This window comes from Ambystoma mexicanum, chromosome 1q, assembly GCF_040938575.1.
Source record: "Ambystoma mexicanum isolate Mex_15411 chromosome 1q, UKY_AmexF1_1, whole genome shotgun sequence".
NCBI lineage: Eukaryota > Metazoa > Chordata > Amphibia > Caudata > Ambystomatidae > Ambystoma > Ambystoma mexicanum.
The window spans coordinates 1446930464-1446954997 of record NC_090922.1 but is presented as its reverse complement, the minus strand read 5'-3'; the positions used below and the strand labels follow the sequence as shown (position 1 = coordinate 1446954997).

At 46.6% G+C, this 24534-nt stretch overlaps 1 protein-coding gene across 3 annotated transcripts in view; it reads right to left on the bottom strand.

Moving 5' to 3' along the window:
• Window positions 1-24534, bottom strand: part of ARMH1 (armadillo like helical domain containing 1) — a 743351-nt gene that overhangs the window by 639784 nt on the left and 79033 nt on the right. The gene's annotated exons all lie outside the window — the stretch shown is intronic.

Genomic DNA, 24534 nt, shown 5'->3' with positions numbered 1-24534 from the left:
GGGCAAAACAAAAATGCACTTCATCGTACTGCAGTGTAAGCTGATGTGCACAATGATAACAAGTTACCACGATACAAAAGTAGTAACACAGTAACACGACTAAGGGAAACAATGTTTCCCAGTACTGTCAGCCTGAAGGACATGTTAGATACTCCATGACATATGAGCAAAAGCACTGTAAACAGTACAGGTAAGATTCAAACATAAAAGCAAAAGGTTTGGGGGTTCCATAAAGATTGAAGGAAAGGTGCAGTAATGAGAAATCTTTCCTACCACTAAGGTTAGTATTAGAGCAAGGCTTAGTCACTATTCATTTTCTATTTATTTTGTATTGAGTTACATGCACATAAAATGCTTTAGCGCTCTTAAGAGTTAAGAGTTTTGCAAGAGTTCAGGGTAAAATAAGGGTTGCAATTAGAGTTAGGGGAAGGTTTAGGAATGGAAGTAGGGTGATTGTGGGAGTTTCGTTAGAGGTTTGGGTCATATTTAGGGTTACTACATTGTATTTTTGTGTATTTAAAAATAGCTTTTTGGCGACCTCATTACTGCCAACATGTTAACACTTTGGATTGCTTGAGTACATTTTTTAAAACAACTTTTTGCCAACTACGTTTTCACATGACTGCATTTTCACAAAGAACCGCATTAGGCTGTTTGAATCTGAAAGTTGCATTTTATTTAAAATAATAAATCAAAATAATTAAAGGTGGTCCCCTAACTTTAACCTGCACAAATACAGCCATTTTGTCGACATCATTGTCTACTATTCTCTCATTCATGTTTTAAGTTCCCAATTAAAAGAAAAAAACATTTATATAAAAACAAGTCCCAATAGCTATTCTAGACAACCATATACAATATTTTCCAAAGTAAACATTTAAATTATCACTGCTTGTCAAAGCACAAACCGCTTGGAGAGATCTGCTTAACAATATGTTATTCCCTTGAATGTCTGACACCATCGACAAGTGCTGGCATCAGAGAAAAACATTGAACTTTCTTATTCTAGAGCTAATTCTACTCTAAATGTTGGACGTGTTGGCTTCTAGTTCGGATATAGATACAAAAATACTGGGCATAGTATTTTTGTCTACAGGTCTTGATTTGAATAGAAGCCTTTATTTTGGAGAGCACAATATCTAGATGTATTTAAAGATTCACACAAGCATGAGAGTATATGTTTGAGATAGAAACAGATTCAACGTTCTATTTTAATTTTATATTCAGAGTCTACTTAAGGCAGAGTCATTTCTTTTCTGCACAATTTAATTTTGGAAAATCTAAGTAAGGCACAAGTGATCACAGTTCAAGGATGTTTATTAAATTGTAAACTGGGTAAAATAAACACCTAATCTAAACCGAAATCTAAGATGGGAGCAAGCTACGTCCATCAAATAATAATAATACCGTCCAAGTGGAGTCTTTTCAAATGAAAACTAAGAAACCTATTGCCAATCCTTACCGTTATGTTACAAAAGAGTGTGGTATAATGTTCACAAGAAAAGAAATAAGTGTTCACAAAATGATAAGTCAGGATGTTTTAGCCAGGGTCTCCCTTCCCCATGTTTTTTAGCATGGGATAAGGTGGGACGCTCGAGCACAGCACACTCCTGGGCTTCTCCGGCACAAGCTTACAGTTCCTTTTCTCAATATCAGGGCCTTCTGTGCCCAAGTCTCTTCTCAAGCAAAGACTCTTGTGTAGAGGGCTTGATATGTCAAAACAAAAGTTCCTTCGCTAGTCTTTTTACATCGGGTGATTACCCTTCACTTTTGGATCCCCCTCAGCCAGGCTCTGATCCTTCTCTCAGTCATCGGCCTCCCTCATTCGGGCTCAGACCAACCACTCACTGTGGACATCACTCAGTCGAGTTCATACTCGTCATCACAATGTTGTTAACTTAGCTTCTTCACAATATGGGATTCACTTCCCTTCCGTCTCAATCTCTTTATTTGTAATATTCACAAGTCTTAATGTGTTTATAAACAACCCCTTGTTTAGGAGTGTACCACGATTGCAACCGCGTCTCCCTGCCTGGCTATCATGAACCGCTGACATCTGTCACACCATTTGCCAGCTGTGATTCACGTTCTTACGTTTCTTTCACCGGAGGCTTCGCAGGACTGGACTGAAAAGGGCAAGGGCAACTCCCTCCTTGACGTCCTCTCGCGTCTCGCCGTCTTTCTCCTCCACTTGAAATGCCATCCTCGAATGGCTGCTTCCCCGTGCATTCGGCCTTGCTCGTAGTGTGCTTTGATGCTCTGCCTTTTATCCCAATGAGGAAGGGAAAGGGTAGTCAGGTGTATGTAGTTGTCGGCAACTGCCCGACTCGGCCTAACCCTTGTGTTGGGACATGTCAGGTAAACGGCTTGGGTATTAGACCGTTGTCATGCACGCTGTGAGAAAGTGTTTGTGTTGGAAAGGGGGGGGGCTTGAGTTTCTAAGTATCCTACTAGGTAGGATGGGGAAAAGGTGTCACAGGGAAGGGGATACCGTGTCTCAACCGTCGGAGTTCCCACTTCCACTCCCCAAGGACCCCTCATCCAGGTGATCCTCCCGCACTGGTCCACCCCCAAGAACTGGATCCAATAGCGATGGCCGTGGCCTGGCCACATGGATAACAGATCCCAGGGGACTAGTAAGGGAGACACCTTCAGATGTCTCACAAAAATGGCTGATTATTTAAATTGACATTTTTTTCCTGAGAACAAGGGTATAAAATAAGATTCTTCCTCAAACTCTATTCAGGATATCCCTTTTCATGTAAAGGATGGTTTTCACAGGTCAAGAAGTCTTTCAATCCCTGCAAATCTGTGAATCACGCTGCATGCCACGTTACAAATCCATATATAAATTGCCTGTGTGAAAACATGGGGATGAATTAATATTTGGCTTGCGCCACAGAAAAATATGCCCTGTGCAATAATACATTTTACGGCATTCTATTTTAGTATACTTCCACAAAGTTTCCCTTACAGGCCCAGTCCCGTTTAGTGGCATAGCTTGTAAGGTTCTATGAAGCTTTGCCACATTTATTTAGCCAAATGGCAACTTGAGGAAAAAATAAAAATGTGGTGCCTAATTTGCATTTTTTTTACCACAAATAACTGGGGAGACTACCGCCCCCTCTTCTACCCCATACCCAATATATATCTTACCTCAAATTACCATCTACCGGTTTGTGGTAAAAAACAAAAAGCGGCAAAAAGTAATTCAGCAAAGTTGCCATTCACCAAAAGTGATATATACCGCTTGTAAATGATTCCACCAAAACACTTTCAATTACTATCCAGGGTTTACCTCCTTCTTGAAAAAAAAAATATGAATGCACATGGGCTGCGGTACCCACTTTTGGATTTTCTTTTTAAAGGCCTAGGACAGGAAGGAACAGTAACAGCACTAGCCAGCTCCGCCAAGTGAGCGCTGCTCCAAGTCTGTCCCCAGCTTACGAAATCCCTCTCAAGCAATCTGGTTCTCTATTGGCAAAGGCTTCTGCATTGGGCTGCCTCTGGAAAAAAGGTCTTCATAAGAGGGATTTCAATCAGCTCCATCTAGGTGGAACCCTAATCAGCCATTTTCCTGTCAGACAATCTCCAGTCCACCGCAGTTTACCCAAAGAACTCTCTCAACTTCCTGGGCGTTTGGCTTCATATTTGATTAACTCCATCCATGCGGCATGGTTTGGCATTTCTGATTGGATCGGACATATGTTAGGTTATCTTTTTATATACGATACCGACACACCCAAAAATCCCCCTTTTTATTTTGATTTGTTCTATGTATTTTGCCATGTGACAAGTAGAGGTATATCTTTCTTCCACGCCAGAATTATGATCAAATTGGAATTAAATATGTCTTTCCCTTATAGTATCTTATATGGAATAACACGATTATGGAGGCCTATGTATTCGGAATCGCAATAAAATTCTGAATTTGTGGTTATTCCCAAAGGTTATAGCATATAATGTAATTTCATTATTTTATATTTTTAAAGCGAACCCATATGCTTTGTTTTCACAAGGAGCGCATTGCATGTCTATTGGAGTTCACCATTAACAGAAAGATGTGCTGAACAAATGTTTTGGGCCCCAGGCCATGAAGCAGACACATAATAGATAATGGCTTACTGCTCTTGCCTCAGGCCAAAGGTACATGGTACATGCAGAGATCTGGACTTTTGAAGCAGCCTTACTAATGTAACTTCACCCCAATGTCCCTCAAACTGTGAACCCTCATGAAAATTCGGTTTTTGGAATGCAATGGCTTGAGTTTCATGCATTTCTAAGAACAAGCTACATGAAAATATGAATACCTTAATCTGTGTCTGTTCAGCTCAGCGAATGGATTAATTACAGATTGGTAGGTCTGTATTACCAAAAAAGCAGACCTATGGAGCTTCTGCCTTGAGAACTGAGCACTGAATAAACACAGGCCAGATTTCCAAACTTACAGCTGTATTGACTATTTTATAATGACATGCATGCAGAAAACAATTGTCATATTATAATGTTCACTTAAGAAGAACTAAATAATGTATGTCTTATAAGGAAATGTAAGTCCGTCTGTTAATACATACTGCACATCGATATGTTATCTTCTCGGGGATTATAAGAATGCACCTTATGGGTCATTTAAAGTAACATGGCTGCACAAATAAACACTGTTCACATCAAGCATTTGCTTAACTAAAAACTTAGTTGTGTGATATTTTAACATTACAGTCCTGAAATGCCATGCAAAACAAAGCTTATTTAGTGGACTTTAGTGGCTTTATATTTAATAAACTTGACACCTGGATGTAGCTGGATTACCGAACTCAACAGTAAATTGGCCAGAAAGGCAGAGTGGGTATTCTGTCAGTGAGGAATCCCCACCAGAAAGGATCTCCACTCAGCTCTCATAGGCAGATTGGACCTCATTTGTATGTGACATGCTGCCTGTAAATGCACCCACTCCTTGACAGCGTTGTAACCCACTTTGTAGTGCAACTAAGGTCAGGACAAACCCCACTAAGAGTAGGTCCTGCCTAAAAACAAACCACACAGTAAGAGTAAGACCTGCCTAAACTAGTCTCTCAGGGCAGAGTTTCAAGTGAGGCGGGGTATCATCAGAACTCCCAAACACCCATCAACATGTAGGGCTCATTTCCACCCTCAAGCACATGCCTGTGGGGGCAGGGGGTCTCCTGAATTGGGGCGCGAGAAAGCACATGGCGCTATACTACAGTGTTGGCTAGAAATTAAACCACTCAGTAGAAAATGCGCGCGAAGGGAGGGGAAAAACATGGTGAAGAGTGTGGTAGGATTATACACATTCAGCTGGTTTAGAATTGGGTGCACATGTTGTATCTTTCAAAGACCTTATTTTTATCAAGATGCAGTATAGTTTTTCCTTTTTATATCCAAACACATCCTACACTTTTCTTCCTGTAGCCGATTCCCACTATATTCAACTGGTGTCTGATTTTTTTGTTTGGTCTCTGTGTAACCCAATGCTAGATTGTTGATGGTTTCTATTCCTATTAATCTGATTCAACTTTACCGATTTGTCATTTCCCATCCAGTCGTCGTCCCTCTACTGTTTTTTTCAAAGCACCTTTTTCACTTAGCTCATAGTTGTTGAAACGTTGTTCGTTTTTTCTGGTGGTGTTGATTTGGTCCTTTCCAGAATATTTATTTGATTTACTAACTCTGCCTGGTCTTTCATATACTGATCTAGCGCCGCCTATCTCCATCTCTCTATGATATGGTATGGATTTGTAACGTGCCTATACACAAGTGTTTCAAGGCACGACACTATCTCCTCCTCCTTCTACCTAGGCAAGAGTCACGTTGTCAAGTGCACAATTGCTAGAGCCATTGCTGACTGCAGCTCGATCAGATAAAAAAAACAGAAAATTAGAATCTTTAAGGAGAGAAGGGGCTGCATTTTCTTATGGTTAAAAGATTAGAATGAGAGCAGTAGGGGCTGAGGTCGGCCTCCCATCCCCGCAGTTGGGGACTGGCAATGCATTTCGAGATGGACAGTCATTTTGTGTGTCCAGCTGGCCATCACACTGAAGATGCATTGTTCATAAGGGGGAGTCGAGGGGGTCGCAGATATGCTGTGGGGGTGCTGACAAGCCTTATAAGGGACCAGAGGACCAGGCTGAAGGATCTACAACTGTGTGAGTTATTTTCCATGTGTTAATTAGTGTTTCTGCCCGCTGCAGTGAAAGCACATGTTCAGAAGTACTACTGGGCAATTAGAAGTCAGCATGCAAAATGTAACATTGCTTTGGTGTTCACAGACTAAACAGATCATTGATATTAACGTGAATGCAAACGTTAAGATCTGAGGCTCAAGGGTTCATCATAGTGAAGCCCCATAAAAAGGCGAACGGCCTAGTTAAAGCCTTTCCCAACGGTCTGCCATCAGTTGGAATAAACTTCTGCCGAGTCGGAGACTTGATCCTAATCATCTCAAATTCAGAAACACATTGAAAATCTTAAGGAGAAGACTAGGAGACTGGAAAAAGCGGGAGTAGGCTTGGGAGGGGGGGGGGGGGCTGGGGAGTTACAGTGTGTTGGAATATAATAATATACGTGAAACCAGGATTGACATGATGTACCCACTGTAAGTTTCGTTTGGTTTGTTTGGGAAAATGAATAAAAATGTTATTAAAAAAAACATTGAAAATCTTCCTGTTTAAATGAAAATAGAACGTTAGTGTAGTAACTGTCCATCTATGTCTTGGCAAGTGTCCCGATCTGTACGTAAATTGGTTATCTACCTACATTTGTCCTTATCTTATTGTTGTGCCCTGATGCCTGCAGGCTTACGCCGCATTACAAATAAATACATTAAATAAAATGGCGCTTCTTGAACTTTTAAACAAAGTCTCAGCAATATAGCACCAAGCTCTCTAATTGTAACTCTGTGGGATACGGCATCCAGCTTTCTCGGTTTCACTTTCAGGGAGATGGTGCCCTGTTCATTATTGTTTCTATGAAATATAGTGCAATCCTGATTCTACTACTGTCAGTACTCACCAAAAAAAAAAAAAAAAACGGGAACTAACTATAGCCTTCAGAATCGGCAGACTGGTAACCAGAGTTTAGGAGCGGGTCTCCTCACTTGAGGGTGAACTTTCCCTTAATGTACTTCTCTATTTGGTAATGTGTTACAGAGATGTGGTTCAATTGAAAGAGCAGAAAAAAATACTGCCAGATTTTACTACCCGTACTTGTGCTAGTATACCATAAATGGAGGCAGAGGGCAACACTAACCTGATAGGCTTTGAGGCGCAGCCGGTACAACTAGGAGTCGTCCAGTGGCAAAAAAGCTCTTCTTACTCTTACAGAAAAGATTGAGGTCTGTGGCAGATGAGATCAAGGGAGTATCCAAGAGGAGAGGTGAAGGGAAAAAGGGGTGGTGGAATTAGTAAAGTGAGTCGGGACCTGCCCCCAGGCAGAACAAGGACGCACTAAGAACAAGAGAATGCACAGAACAGTCTGTACTGCAGAGCGGCCATGGACCATGCATCAACTCAGGGTCCGGGAAGTTATGTACACGATCCGAAGGAAGTCCGGGACACAAAATACAGGGTCAAGAGTTTAGCTTCAGGAGACATGGAAAAGGACAAGCATGCACGTACGTTCAATCAGAAGAACCATCGCCATTACAGGTTTGTACTTTAAGTCTGTGTGGGCGGAAGTACAACATGCTGACGTCGTGCCTCACGTCCAGTAACCATGGTGAGAGGAGGCTGAAACCGACATGAAGGTGCAATGATTGGGACGCACTGTGTGCGCTACTTCGAAGCAAACGTATGGCAACCGACAACGCTGTAAGAAGGGAGCTGTAAAACTACGATGATTGCGAACGATCGCACTACATAGCGTTGGACCATGACAGTGTCCTCCCCTGAAGGACCAGGCAGCCCCCTGGTGAAATCGAGCCAATAACAACGGGGCATAAATGTTGACAGCTGGCTCCCAGGTCCTGTCCTCAGGACCATAACCCTTCCAGTCAACAATTTAATAGTGCATGCCACCATGTACCTTCATGGCCAATATAGCGTTGACCTCATGCTCCTCGATCCCCTCCACAAGAACAGGGGGCGAAGGTTCACATAATCCGGTAGCCGGATGACAAAGCCTCAATAGGGAGACATAAAAGACATGGATATGCAATTGAGAGGGGAGCTCCAGGCAAACAGCTACAGGATTCAAGACACAAGAAATCAGATAAGGAGCGATGTAATGCGGCAAAAGCTTTTTCTTGCTGCTCAATCGAAGACTCTTTGTCGACAACCAAACCTTAATTCCAACTTGATACATAGGTGCAGGAAAGCGATGGACATCCGCAAAACCTTTTTGTCCAGTGCTGTGCTTGGGTGAGATGTTCACGTATCTTAGTACGCAGTGCGGACAAATCCCGCACACAAGAATAGAGGTCGGGTTTCTGGCCGGCAGAGACGGATCCAGCGGAATGGACCTGGGATGCTGTCCATAGAGGGCATAGAATCGAAAAGAACCAGTGGATGAATGCACACAATTGTTATAAGCGAACATGGCCGTGAAAAAGCAGGCAGCCATCTGTCCTGGTGTTGCAATCATAGACAGCAACGGTACTGCTCTAAAGTCACGTTCAGTCTTTCAGTTTGTCCATCTGTCTGGGGATGGTAGGCTTTGGAATATCAGTCTTTGATGTTAAAAGAGGATGTCAAGGTTTTCCAAAAATGAGAGGTAAACTGGGACCCTCTATCGGAAACTATAATCGAAGGTAAACCAAAGAAGCAAAAGAAATTTTTGGTAAAAGGTCAGCCAAAACAGGAGCTGATGGTATACCCTGACATGGCGCGAAGACGGCCATCTTGGTGAAATAATCAATGACTACTAATATATCATCATAACCTTGTACTTGCGGTAGTTCTTCAATGAAGTCTATCGACAACATGTATCAACAAACGAATGAGCAAGGTCAGGTCGACCTCTGCTGAAGAGTAACCACTGCTCCACCCTGAGTGGGTAACCCCTTGTGTGGGTGGTCACAGAATTCTCATGAAACTGTTCTTCTGCACAAAAGGAAGTGCAGTGGTGTAGTAATACACTGGTATTTTTCAAAAACATAGGACATTCACATTTGAGGACATACAAAGTGTAGTACCTAAGTACGAATGATCAAGTAGTCAATATTTGAGACATCTACTTGTACAGTTTGTTCATTCTCTATAGGTTCCATGGGAAGGAAGCTTAGAGAATTCAGTGGAATCATAGACAGGTAGAGGGCCCATAGAGTGTGGGCACAATCAAGAGTTGAACAACAACATATAATACATGTCAACACAACAGTGTTTCGGCCATTTTGCGTGGAGGTAGGTGAGCTCTAATGGTGTAGGTCTTCATCAGGACAGGAGTGTATTTACAAGTGGAGGGTCCTATGTGGTCTGTAGGAGTGAAACAGACAATGATGTACGTGGTCAGCAAAAGACCTAGCAGAGAGAAGTTATGAATACTATGTAAGGCGGATGCCGGTGCTTACCGAATCCGAGGAATTTAGTGGCTCAGATTAAGAGGTGGAAGGATCCACTTCTTTAGGATGCAGTCGTCATCTTGTCAACAGGCGCCGTCAAGCCTGTCAGGGGATAAGGAGGTAGGATTACTAAATGGCGCCCCAAGGATGCGGTTCCTCTCTAGCCCATAGTTGGAGTGTGACTAGGGAGGTGGTGGTGTAGGTCTTTGCAGATTTGGTGAAAGTAAACCTAGTGGGGTCCCACTAAACGTGGAGTGCGCTTAAATAGGATAAAAAGGGCTTCTGTGGAATCACAAATTCCATTTATCAAGTGCATGAAGAAATTAGTGCAAATCTGGATTTAATACAATGTGATTAAAAAGAGTGCCCCTTCTCAACGGTCCTGGGGGAAGGGTGGACCGTGATCTATGTGGGCTGTGCAAGTTCTGGATTACAGTGCCACAACACGTGTCATGCAGCCTATGGTGTAGGTGGCACGAAGGGCTATTGGCGTTTAAATGTGCAGAGTCATACTGTTTAGAGATTCCTTACAGTGAGGGTAGGCCTACCAGTTTCTGTGCATAAAGCCGCGTGCAGTAGAGCTTACCTATTGCCAGTGCATTCAGCTGCCAAGATCGTTGAAGCAGCAGTGTGTCGTCTCCGATGTCGAGGATGCAAGTGTGTAGAATACAGGCTAGGGCCGTGTTAAAGAACAAAGGCCCTGTGGGTGGGTGACTACCTAGATAACTGTTTGGAGTTGATGCAGGCAGTCAGTCGGGCCAAAATGCAAGTCATGCAAGGTGTGGCGCATGATGATGATGTCAGCCACTGTCAATCCCTTTGGGTGTCAGCTGTCATGCAGTATAGAATCAGGCCTGTGTTACTTCATTCCCAAATGTTGTTCATGACAGGTATATGACATCAATGGTTTATATCAATTTACAGATGTAATTACTTTTTTAAAAGATTTGACACAAAATCAAAAAACAAATTGTTACACAGTGCAAATTCTTGTTTTTAGAAAATGGAAAGGATCTGTATGAAAGTCTGGCCAGATGCAAGGTGGATGTGGTTTCTCAGAGAACATCTGCAGCCATATTGTATAAAACACATTGCTGTAGACGGGTGTTCCGTCATAGGACATACATACTGTCGCCATATTTTACAGGAAATGTTTCCACTCTACAGTTATGTTCAAACCCTCTTTGACAGTTCGTAGTTTGTGAACCCATTTCTGTTCGTCTGGTCAGGGTTTTGTCAATGTCTCCACCTCTACGGGTGGTGTTCACTTTCTGTAAGACACACCACTTTATATCCATGTTGGTGTGGTTCTTCTTAACATAGTGTTCCACTAGTGGTTTGTCAGGTACCTTGTTTTTTATACAAGACCGGTGCTCGCCAATTCGGGTCTTCACAGCTCTCATGGTTTTCCCAACGTATAGAAGTCCACATGGGCATTCAATGGTGTAAATAACTGGTATGGTATTACAGTTCATGTGATCCTGTAAGGTCCACAAGAGCTCTTTGTGTGTGAATACTTTGGTTGTCTCGGTGAACTGACAGGCCATGCATTTGCCACATCGGTAGTGTCCTTGGTCAGGTGGTAAGTTCCATAGAGTATTGGGTTGTTTTGGAGTTTCTAGAAACGTATGGACCAGTGACTCTTTGATGTTGCAGTTTTTCTTGAAGGCAAAAAGGGGCACTTTTTGGAGAGATCCAGTGTTCTTGATCATCAGTGGCCAGTGCTGCTTGATTGTCTTTTTTATCAAATTGCTGAGGGGACTGTAGGTTGTCACGCATACCAGTCTGTCCAGTTCTTTTTTGGTGGTTTTGGTGAGGCAGATAATACGGTCCATGTTTGCTGCTCGTTTGCTTGCGTGTTTCACGGATTTCCTCGGGTAGCCTCTGTTGAGAAGGCGGTTTTGTAGATCTGTGGCGTGTTTCTCATATGTGTCACGGTTGGTGCAATTCTTCCTAATCCTCAAGAACTGTCCGTAGGGCAGGTTATATTTCAGACCTTGAGGGTGATCGCTTCCAAAGGGTAGTAAGGTGTTCCGGTCTGTAGGTTTCCGAAATAGTTCCATGTGTAGATAGTCTCCTGACCTGTAGATGTGGAGGTCTAGGAAGTCAATCCCGTGGAAGTCCCAGTGTATCGTGAAGTATATGTGAGGATTGCATAGATTGAGCCATTCCTGGAATGCAGTTAAGTCTTGTTGGTTCCTCTGCCAGATGAGGAGCACATCGTCGATGTACCTTTTCCACAGCTTGATGTTGTTTCTGTAGGGATTAGGGTCTGCCATGACGTTTTCAGTTTTGTAATGTGCCATGTACAAGTGTGCAATGTCTGGTGCAAAGGTGGCCCCCATGCTGACCCCTTTGATTTGTTTGTACAATTGGTCTTTGAATAGAAAGACATTTTCGGTCATTGCAAGTCTCACAAGTCTGTAGGGACGGTTTTGGTGTCATTTCTTTTATCCAGGAACAGTTTCAATACCTCTAACGTGTAACGCTCACCTGATTCCCACGGAGGCGCTGGTCTTGGCAGGAAGGTGTCTGTGACCCGAAAAGTGATGTGCAGGACTTGATTTGCTTCTGGGGCCGAACCTCTTCGCACTGTGTGTCGAACTCGAAGAGTGAGATTTCTGCAGGTGAAAGAATATGGGGGTTAATGATCATCTGGGTTGTTGGATGTCCCTCTCTCTCTCTCCTTAGCTTCTCCGTAGAGCCTCCAGGTCAATGTGCTCACCTTAGATAGGTGAATGCTGGACTCTCCATCTGCGTCTGGTGCAGGGTGCCGTTGCCAGTTCCTTCACTGGTGAAACATAGGCCTCTTGAAATCAGAGGATCGCTACCGTCGTTAACTGCACAAGCGGTGAATTTCTGGACACCTTTTTAGTCCTTTTAGTCTTTAGGTGCGCAGGCACGTTAATATAGAACAGGACTCTGCATAATGCTTTTTCCTATTTGTCTTGCAGGGCTCTGGAGATAGGAGATGGTGTGAAGAGAGCCGAAGTTGGAGCCAGAGCCTTGGAATGAAGTTCTTGGAAATGCATAAGTAAATGCAAGCGCTCTAACTGTCTCTTTTCCCTTGCAGCTGTGAGTTCGTGCTGAAGAGATGCTGGAAAACGCTGGAGTATTTGCAGGCGTTCTACTGTGGCGAGCGCGATGGACGTGAGTAAATACCTGTCTAATGTCTCTTCGTTTGTCTTTCAGATGCTGGGTTGCAGCATGGAAGAAATCCGGAATTCGCGGAGTGCCGGTAAGTAATAACAATGCTTTTGTCTTCACAGGCGGAGGTGCAGCGTGAAGAAATTTTCGCTGCCGATGGATCAGGTGAGGAAAGCGCTGCGTGTAAAGGTTGCAGTGCTAACCTGTTGTTTCTTGTCTTTGCAGGTGCTGCTGAATACTGGATACAGGAGTGGTAAGTATTGTTCTTGCAGGTTCAGGATCGGAAGGAAGAAAGGCTGGAACAGACTCGGTGAGCGTTCTGCTGCAGATGCAGAATAACGCGAAGCACGTTTGTTCAATCGGGTGTGGTTTAAATAGCCTTGGAGTGATGAGGCGTCTTCCTCCACGGCCCCGCCTAGGTAAGAAAAGAGTTCCAGTTCCAGAAGAGTTCCCGTGTTGTATCCAGGGAGTGGAGCTTGCCCCACCCAGGTAAGAAAGTAGTTCCTGTTCACAGAGGATTCCTATGTGGCTGGTAAGTAAGCAGCATGGTCTGCTGCAGGTAAGTCCACCCAAGCATCTTCATACATATTATGAGCCCGGCGCTTCCAGTGCCGGGACCGATGGCTTTGATGAGCCTGGTGCCACCGGCGCCAGGACAAGGTCCAAAAGGTCCCAGTGGGGACCGGCTGGTGCCTAAGATAACGGTTAGGGGCCTGCTTCCAAGGACGTTGGGCAGTTCCTGACTCCTTGGAAGCAGTGATCATGACAAACGCCTCTAGTTGTGGGATTGAAGTGTAGAGGGCCTCTACATCCAGGGGGGCTAAGATGTAATCTTGTTCCATGTTGAGTGTCCCCAGCATGAGGATGGTGCCCGTGCTGTCTTTGAGGTAGGAATTTGTTTGGTTCACAAAAGGTTTCAAGAAGAAGTCCGTGTAGACTGATCGGGGTTCGAAAATTGAGTCACAAGCCGATACGATCAGTCTTGGAGGAGGTTTTTGTAAGTTTTTGTGCATCTTTGGCAGTATGTAGAACGCCGGGATTCGCGGGTGAGCTTTATTGAGGAAAAGATGCTCATCTTCGCAGATCTAAGTTTCTCGAAGTGCGTGGTCTGTTAGGCTGCGAATCTCATCCTATAGACTCTTGGTGGAGTCCACTTGTAAGGGGCGGTAGGCGTTGATGTCACTCAGTAGGCGCAGGCATTCCAGGTCGTAGTCCTTGGTGTTTTGGATGACGAAGCCACCACCTTTATCCGCGGGTTTGATGGTGATGTCATGGTTGTCTTTAAGGGAACATAACGCTGTTCTTTCATCTATTTGTAGGTTGTTTGCGTAGATGTTGTGCGAGTCCCTTCTGGACAGCTTTGTTGACCATTTTCTCAAATGTTTCGAACTCACAAGGGATAGTGTTGGGAGGAGGCATAAATGTGGATTTCATTTTGAGGCCTGTGGTGTGGTGTTGTCTGTACCTCTTTCGGGTCGTTCCATGATAGTGTTTGAGTGTTCTGGTAGGTAAATCTCGAAGAAGTATTTCAAGCGAATGTTCCAGAGAAAGCATTTCAGTTCGACTTCAGTGTTGAAGGCATAAGCTTTTGCTGCCGGTACGAAGGACAACCCTTTTTCCAACAGGTTTTGTTCGGTGGCAGACACGTTTGTTGATATTATTGTACCGACCTGAGCAGCGCAAGGCAGTAACCAGGTACCCTTCCGAATACTAGTTTATCAACAACATGTGCCAAGGCTTATGGGGAATTGCAAGTGGTTGCATTAGGCCCATGGGTTTATAGGTTTTGCATTGAGCACATACCAAGCACGTAATGATGTATTCTGCCACATCACGAGACATAGATGGCCACCAATACCAACTATGCAGTAACTCCATAGTCTTCTTCCTTCCGGGATGGATGGCTATGCAGGAGTCATCACACCATTGTAGGGCGCTTAGACATTCTGTAGTTATGCATATACTATTCTGGATATAGGGTAGACCATTGATCACGTCAGAATTGATACCTGACACTTCGACCAGATTTTGAGTGACACACTCTCCTATGGCCTCTCTCAGAGAGGACTGTGGAGTACAACCGCAGGCCACTTGATGTGGTAGTAAAAGATTCTGTTCTTCCTTCTTGATTGACATGTGGTCACCCAAACAAGATAGAGCATCTGCCTTTGAATGCAATACTGCAGTTCTGTAAGAAATTAAGAAAATCAAATAAGGAGAAAAAGGAGCGCCAACGAGCTTGTTGTGCAACCACACATTTGTAGATTGCAGTGATCTGTATAAATGGTGACCACATGACGGGCTCCCAATAAGTGGTGCCTCCATTCTGTAAAAGCGTCTTTAATGGCCAAAAATTTGTGCTCTGTGATAGTAGAGTTTCTTTCAGGAGGAGTGAGGTAGCAGGAATAGAATGCGATGGATTGGATTCTACCCGTACTAGGTTACCGTTGGGCTAAAACAGCCCGGACCGCCACGTTGGAGGTGTCCGCCTCAACTATAAAGGACTGCTGAGGGTCCGGGTGGTGTAAAGCTGGTGCTGTATTAATGCAAGTTTAATTGTTTCAAATGCCTTTTGGGCAGCCGGATTCCATTTAAACTGCAGTTTGGTGCCAGTGAGTCCAGTCAATGGCGAGACAATAGCAGAGAAGGTGTGTACAAACATTCTATAAAAGTTGGCGAAACCAAGGAAAGATTGCTAGGCCTTCACATTAGTCAGAACAGGGCAGTTTAACACAGGCTTAATCTTAGATGGATTAATTTTGATCCCTTTTGTCCGTTATATCATAGCCCAGAAATACAACCTTGGTTGTATTTGTAAAGACCGGAGTGGGGGGTCTGCACTTCCGCTCTCTATATGGTAGAGGGGAGGCAAAGAGACCCCTGCCAAGATTCTCTATTACAGTAACAATGGACGAGCAATGAAGGCCTAGCTTCTCAGAAGGTGATGCGAGCTAGTTCTTAAGTACAGTGTGGTCCCCAAGCACCTACAAAGGAATGTCCACACACTGTATCGGTTACAACACAGTCTTTATATAATTAATGTTCAAAGGTATATACACAATATCACAATAACTTATTTTAGTACTCCGAAAATCAACAAAGGCAAATATGTACAATTCTAAAGTGGTACCACTAACGTTAGTAGATCTCATTAAAGTGCATGCGGTCAGAGTGACACACAGATCAAAATAAAGAGGAAACCAGCAGTAGAGAGAGGAAGGAAAGCAAGATGGTTGAGCAATAGGCAGAATACTGGTAACTACCATTAAACACAGTTCTGTGTGGAGATCCCCCCCCACCTTGGCAACCTGTAGAAGAAAGATACAAGCCTAGTCCATATATTGTTCACACTAGACTTTCCAATAGTTCTGCAACCCCCAAGTGCCTAGCGTTGTATCGTTCCTCGTCGGGGAAATCGACAACCCTTCTTGAGTGCCCTCCCTTTAAGGCAGGAGTCACGGGTCGTCGAACGTCTGACGGAGAACAGGTCGAGCTACGACGGTGAAGTGGCCGCGTCGTTCCTAGCGGTGCTCGTTGACGGGGAAGCGTAAACGTCCTGCAGGGAAGAGGCGTGCGGGGCACCTCGATGTCAATAGTTCTGGACCGCAAAGAGTTGAAGAACTGTGGTCCAGCAAGGGCGTCGAGTCGTCGGCATCTCTGTGGTCTTTGGGTGGCGGGAAACCCACCGGTGGATGCTCCTCAGCCCATCGACGGTCAGGCCTTCTCCGGCGGGATACAGCGGCGACTATGCGGATCAGAGCGTTCTAGGATCAATGAAGTTCTTAGGCAACAAGTGCACAGCAGCACTAGTCGGCGACGGCAGTCGGCGACAGTGGCGGACAACAGTCTGGGCGCTTCTCTTGGAGTTCCACAACAATCCCCGTATCGGGTCGGCAGCCTGTCGAAGGTCTGTCTACCAGGGAGCTTAGGCAACGATCAGCTGTGCACGATGGTCCCTCGTAGCTCGGAAAGAGGGCGTCTTACCAGGTCCTCTCTGGGTCAGTTCTCGAAGCAAGCAGCTTTCAGATTGCGAAGCAGAGCAACAGCAATTCTTCTCGTCCAGCATGGTTTCAAGATCAAGCTTCAGTTACACCAGTTACTCGTCGTAGTGGACTTCAGCTTCTGAACACGATTCCTAGCAGTGAGAGGTCCCCAGATATACTGTGAATCTCCCATTCATTCCGCTGGGTCCCACTCAAGCATCCAATCACGACTACGGGCATTCATGCAGGCAGCCAATCAGGCACATGAGGTATTCAGGCCATTCACTTCCCTCCAGGCACTCACAACAGGTTATTTGTATTGGGACAAGTACCAAGCCATTCAAAACTCCAAGCTGCATTCATACTGGTTTCGGGCAGGGCTGTCTCAACCATTGTGTCAAACTCCAGATACTAGACAGCCCCAACACAGAATGCATATTCGTCACACACTCCATTCACCCAGGTCCCACCCACAGGCATACCCACAAAATACGGTCGTTGAGAAGGCTCCAGCCAGTCTGGTCGGCACTTCCCCACACTACCATATACAGAACTTCCACCCAACAGCCAGTCAGGGGGAAGGGACAGAGGCAGGGCATCCTGGGACTTCAGGAAGATCAAGGTAACAGGTGATTGAAGGCAAGAGGCCATGGGGGCCATTTTGTGTCCATCATGAATCTACCGATTCCAATGACAGGGCCTGGTCATCCCAAAATGGAGGACGCTCAGGGCACCAGTCATTTCAGCACGGAGCTGCCACCAGCCCATACCCTGCTCTGTGGGTCACTAGGGGCACAGGGTTGTACCCATACCCATGGGTGCCATAAGGGTATCCAACGGGTCTGTTCACCAAACCAAAAGAGAGAGAGCTGCACCGCCAGGAGTCCCACGTGAAAACACGACAGAACACACGATAAAAAGCAGTAAAGGACAAGGATACGGAGGCCCTGTCCCTCCGATGCATTTCCTGCATCACAGTCGCCCCCCCCCAGACTGAGCTTAGGGTGCCTAATCTCCCACGGGATAGGCACCCTCATCCAGACGGTCAACATACCTTCTGTAACGGCCATCTGCATTATCGTAACTCTTCCCTGGTCTGTGCTCAATGGTAAAGTCTAGTCCTTGCAGACTAATGGACCACATGAGCAGTTTCGGGTTTTCACCCTTCATCTGCATAAGCCGCTTCAGGGGCTTATGATCGGTTTGGACCTTGAAGGTAGACCCGGTAAGGTAGGTGTTACGCTCACCTGGTATCCACGGGGACGCCACCCAGCCAGTTGGTCGTTGGTGCCCTTCCCAATGATTCCCTGGTGTGGTCTCGGTGCCGATGGGATTCCGCCTGGAAATGAAGACTATATTAGGACTGGGCGACCAAGGTAAGTTTTGCCCCCCACCTCCCTTGTGTTTCCTGCCCCTCCAGGTTCTCTTCTCACCTGGTTGTAGGAATCGGTGGGCTCTCCGTCCTGCTCTCTGGGCAGGGGCGTGTTGTCTTTTGTGGGCGCGGGCGGTCCAGTAACTTCACTGACTGCTGCCCTTGTAGTGTCCTTCAGGTAGGTCTTATTGGGATTGATGGCGTCGTAATTCTTGCATACCTTTTCTCTGTTCTAAATGTCTCTTTTTTTATCTCCCTAGGAGCGCGGAGTGTCCGCTTGGAGAACTGGATAGGCTGGTTCTCACCGGCAGATGATGGCGCGCTATAGCGCTATGATGCGGTAAGGAGGCGCTTTGCGTAGCGCAGCAATGTCTTGTCCTCACTGACCTGTGCTTTTCTCTTTTCGTAGGTCGCGGTGAGTTCCCAGCGCAGATGAGTTCCAGAGCTATGCCGGCCGAAAAGCAACCAACCAGGTAAGTCTTTAAGCGCTTTGTGGTTGTAATGTCTCCACTACCTCCTTTAATTATGTCTTTCTCCTTTTCTCATGTCCTTCGATCCGGGCGGTGAACTCCACCAACAGAGCTGCCCAGGAGCTGCGAGCAGTGAAGGATTATGAATGCAGGTAAGATTCTGCTGCTAACGATGTTCTTGGTTTTTCTGCAGGTCCGGAATTCACCAGGCTCGTGAGAAAGCTGGACACAGTGAGTGTCACGTTGCTAGAAGCAAAGTAACGCGAAGCGTGTTGTCTTGTTCGGGTGTGGTTTAAATAGCCACTGTAAAATAGTCCAGGTAAAGTAGTCCCTAGGCCACCACACCCAAAACACTAGACCACATAGCTTGGTTCTATGAACCAAGCTATGTGAATGCCTCCATGTTGGCTGAAAGCCTAAATAAAGTAGTTCCTCAAGCAGATGCATTTCCTTACTGATGAGCCTGGCACCAAAGGCACCAGGACTGGCCCCAAGAGGGCCTGAGAAGTGGATGCCAGGCCTTATCAGCGATCAGAGCACTGATTCCACTTGGCCAATGGGCTTGCCAGTGGGGATCATGGCAGAGGGTCGTGACAGTAGGGTCTAAAACGCCTAGGTCTCCAAACAATACTAAAATATTCCTTTTCAACAGTAGCCCACCTAAGTTCCCTACCCTTAAGTTGTCTACTGATGAATATGATCGGATGTTCTCTTCCTTTGTCATCTAACTGGGACAAGACAGCTCCAATTCCGGTGTCGCAGGCGTCAGTTTGAACGATAAAGGGCTTGCTGTAATCAGGCGCACACAGCACGGGTGCCCGACCCAGACTTCCTTTCAAGCCATCAAAGGCCCTCTGACAGTCTTCAGTCCAATTAACCTTCCTAGGTTGTTTGGGCGAAGTCAACGCTGTCAGGGGTGCAGCTATGGTTCCATAGTCTGCCATGTAATTGCGATAATACCCAGTGAGGCCCAGAAAGGCTCTCACCTGGGTTTGAGTCGTGGCAGCCTCCCAGTCATGTACATCCTGTACTTTACTGCGAAGAGGTTGGATTTCCCCCCCCCCCCTTACCTCATGACCAAGATAGGTGACTTTCCCCTGAGCTATCTGGCACTTGGTGGCCTTGATAGTGAGGTTAGCCCTCTTTAACGCCTGCAACACTTTATCCAGATGAGTCAAATGCTCTTCCCAGGTGGAACGGTAGACGGCAATGTTGTCTAAGTAAGCCACACAAAAGGCTTCCAGCCCACTGAGCGCATGGTTGACTAATCTCTGGAAAGTGGCAGGGGCGTTCTTCAGCCCGAAAGGCATGACCCTAAACTGGTAGAGTCCCTCTGGTGTTGAGAACGCCGGCTTTTCCTTGGCTTGGTCCGTCAGAGCTTTGCCAATAGCCTGAGGCAAGGTCGAAGGTGCTCAAATATTTGGCAGCACCTATGGTGTCCGCAAGCTCATCAGCCCGGGGCAAAGGGTGCGCATCAGTTTTGGTGACGGCATGGACTCCTCGGCAGTCCACACAGAACCTCCAATCCTTGGTACCTGCCTGGAAACTTGCCTTGGGGACAAGGACCACAGGACTGGACCATGGACTGGTTGAGGGTTCAATAACACCCAGATCCAACATCTTGGCGACCTCAGCCTGGATGTGGTTCTTGACGGTATCTGACATACGGTAGCACCTGCTTTTGACAGGCACACTGTCACCAGTGTCAATCTCGTGCCTACACCATGGTGTAAGGCCTGGTGTCAGTGAGAACAGAGAGGCGTACTGCCGGAGTAAAGTCCTGCAGGCCTTCTGCTGCTCTGTCGTCAGATCGGGAGAGAGATGTACTCCCTCCACGGAGCCATCTGAGTGTTGCTATGCAGCAAATCAGGAAGGGGCTCACTCTCATCCTCGTCTTGCCCTGAAGCTAGCAAGCAACATGAGACTTCGGCCAGCCTGTGGAAAGGCTTGAGCCTGTTAACATGGTATATCTGAGGGGCTACCCCAGAGGCTCCCATGTCAACCAGATAGTTGACCTCGCCCATCTTGGAGATTATCCTGAAGGGTCCAGTCCACTTATCTGCCAAAGCCCGAGGCTTGGTAGGCTCCATCACGAGGACCTCCTGTCCCGGAGTCAAATCCACTTGTGATGCTTTAAGGTCATGCCAGTACTTATTCAATTCCTGGCTGGCCTTAAGATTCGCTGTTGCTTGACGTATCATCTTTGTCATCCTCCGTCTGAGGCCTAACACATAGTCCCCCACTTGCTTGGCGGGACCTGGAGGGGTGGCCTCCCAACTTTCTCGGATCAAGGTGAGGGGCCCCCTCACGGGGTGCCCAAAGAGTAACTCAAAGGGGCTGAAACCAACACCCTCTTGAGTTACCTCTCGGTAAGCAAACAGCAGGCATGGCAGGAGAAGATCCCACTTCTTCCTGAGGGGCTCTTCCAAAGCACCTAGCATACCTTTGAGAGTTTTATTAAATCTCTCAACCAGACCATTGGTCTGGGGGTGGTAAGAGGTGGAGAACTTATAGGTTACCCCGCACTCTTTCCACATGGTTTCCATGTACCTCGACATGAAGTTGGATCCTCTATCAGAGACAACCTCCTTAGGGAATCCAACACGGGTGAAAATGCCCAGGAGAGCCCTGGCAACGACCTTGGCCATAACCGTCCGAAGGGGTATAGCCTCAGGGTACCCGGTGGCATGATCTACCAAGAGTAGGATGAACCGATGTCCACGCAACGTGGGAGGGTCAAGGGGACCGACGCTGTCGATGCCAACCCTCTCAAACAGTGTGCCAACCATTGGCAACGGTTGTACTGGGGCGATGACTCTGCCTCCAGTCTTGCCAGACAACTGACAAGTTGGGCAAGTCCTACAGTGGGACTCCACTTCTACTCCCATCCGTGGCCAGTAGAAATGGGTAGAGAGCATCTACTTAGTCTTCTTGGTACCAAGATGACCAGCCAAGGGCACCTCATGCGCCAACTGCAGCAGGAAGGGCCTGTAAACCTGGGGTACCACCCACCTCTTCAGGGCACCAGGTTCAGGCTTAGTGAGGTCACTAACAAGGAGCTCACCCTCCCAATAAATCCTAAATGTCCTAGGCACTTCTCCATGCCTGGGACAGGGCCTGTGTCCTCAGATCCTCGAGAGAGTGGCACTCTATCTGTCCCTTACAGAAGTCCGCGAGGGAGGGTCCCCCTTCAGCCAACAAGCATTGAAGGTCAGGATGATCCTCCGGGTTAAGAGCCTCTCCCACAGGAAAGTCTTCTGGCTCGTCTCCCACAGGAGTTGAGACGGAATTTACCACTGGACCCAGCCCGTCTGGAGCATGGATCCCAATGGGTGCTGTCAGAACAGTGGGAAGAGCAGGGGCTCCCTCCACAGAGGCGGCCTTCTTACTCCTCCGTTTCTTTCGTGCCTTGGGTTTTCCCGTTGGCAAGGATACCGGGCTCGTATCCGGACCCTGTGCGACCTGCGATCGGGTGACTGCCACAGCAGCCACGGGGTAGACGGTCCGTGATCATCTCCAACTCGACCAAATCGTTTCCCAACAAAATGTTCGCAGGCACGTTATCCTGAACCAGGACCGGGAGCTTTGCTGTCTTGTCTCCAATCGTAATGTTGACTAAGGCTACAGGCGATAATTTGGGGGGCCCACCAGCTAACCTGGTGGTTCTCAGAAGAGCACCTATATAGTCCTCTGGCTTGAGCAGGGTCCTGTCCACCACTGTCATGCTTGCCCCAATGTCTCTCAAACCAGTAGAAGGCTGGCCATTCAAGAGGACACTTCTCAAAAACCTACGAGTGTTTTGCGGGATAGTCGCCAGTACTTCTGCGTACTGTTTCCAGGCCCCAAGGGACACTAAGGAAATCTCTACGGGAGCACCGAAGGTGATCCCAGTAGAGGAGGAGAGGACGGTGGCCTCCACCTCAGGTATGGAGTAGAGATAGGTCAGGCTGACAGCCTTGACTCAAGTGCCTTACCCTTACACTTGGGGTCACCCCTTCGGTGATCCAGAGCCCCGCAATCCCAACATGTGCCGGGCGTGCGGGATACAGTACTGGAACCACTGGGACCCTGCTTTGCAGCAGGCGGACCACTACTCTTACTCCCACCCACAACAGACTTATCCCCACTAGGTTTTTGGGTCTTCGGAGAGGAAGGTTTTGGTTTACCGGACTGACTGCTTTTGGGACTCCTCAGCTTTCTGAGAGGCCCCTTTTTCTTTGTCCTTGTCCTTCCCACGGGAGTCCTTAGGGGACACCCGATGGGAGACCCACTTGTCAGCCAACCTAGCCAGCTTAAAGGGGTCCAAAATGTTCTGGTCAGCAACATACTGACGCAGCTCTGGTGAACAGGCGTCTAAAAAATGCTAAAAAAACAAGAGGTGAGACAATTCAACAAACGTTTTCACTTTGTAACCATCAATCCACCCCATCATGTTCAGGTGCGCAGCACTCACTCAGTCAATCCTAGACACATTCTCTCCTTTCTTAAAATCCCTGAACCGTTTAAGATATTGGGTAGGCGTTTTGCCAAACTTGGCGATTAAGGCAGACTTCATGCACTCATACTGACACCTTTCTTCCACACTCAGTTTCAGAATACAGTCATATCCAGTTTCAGGCACTCTGCTTAACAAACCCTTAGCCTAATCTCTCTTATCAACATTGTGAATTGCACAAGCCATTTCAAACGCTTCAATCCATTGGAGGATATCGGAACCCTCCGCATACACACCAACCAAATCTTTCATAAACTTGGTTGCTGGGGACCTGACACTCAACTGGTTTCGCTGAAGTCTCCACTCAAGCTTTCTCTAGCTGGATTCGCTGACATTCAGTGTCCTTGTCTTTGAGTTCAAGATCCCTATTTTTGAGTTCCACTTGCTGTGCCAACTCCTCTTTCTTAAGCTCAGCATCTAGTTCCAGCTTGCGATATTCAAAGGCTAACTTCATCCTCGATAACTCAAGCTCTAAAGAATTTCTGGGGTTCGGAACAGAGGCAGCAGGAATGGTAGCATTCCCAGAATCAGTTTCGGCGACAACCCCCGGGGTAGAGTCCTCATTGGTTGCATCACCCCCTTCAAGAGTTTCACAATCAATCTGGTAGTCCACCAGGGCAGCTATCAGCTTAGCCCTATACTTATCCACGAAGTCTAATTCCCTTGCTTCACAAGCACTCTGGAGAGCCTCTAAGCTCATCCAAGTCAATTTACCATTCGCAATAGATTCCATTGCTTGTAATGCAGTTATCTTGTACACGACTAAACCTCAATTTAATAAAGTGCAGATATTCTTCGTGTGGCACGGTTATACACGGAGTCTTAAAACCATAAGCATCCCACCGATGCCACCAGCTGTAAAGACCGGAGGGGGTGGGTCTGCACTTCCGCTCTCTATATGGTAGAGGGGAGACACAGAGACCCCTGCCAAGATTCTCTATTACGGTAGCAATGGACGAGCAATCAAGGCCTAGCTTCTCGGGAGGTGATGCAAGCTGGTTCTTAAGTACAGTGTAGTCCCCAAGCACCCACAAAGGAATCTCCACACGCTTTATCGGTTACAACACAGTCTTTATATAATTAATGTTCAAAGGTATATACAATATCACGATAACCCACGTTGTACTCTGAAAATCAACAATGGTAAATATGTACAATTCTAAAGTGGTACCGCTAACGTTATTAGATCTCATTAAAGTGCATACGGTCAGAGTGACACACAGACACAGAATATAGAGGAAACCAGCAGTAGAGAGAGGAAGGAAAGCAAGATGGTTGAGCAATAGGCAGAATACTGGTAACTACCATTAAACACAGTTCTGTGTGGAGATCCCCCCCCACCTGGGCAATCTGTAGAAGAAAGATACAAGCCCAGTCCATATATTGTTCACACTAGACTTCCCAATAGTTCTGCAACCCCAAAGTACCTGGCGTTGTAGTGTTCCTCGTCTGGGAAATCGACAACCCTTCTTGAGTGCCCTCCCTTTAAGACAGGAGTCATGGGTCTCCGAACGTCCGACGGAGAACAGGTCGAGCTACGACGGTGAAGTGGC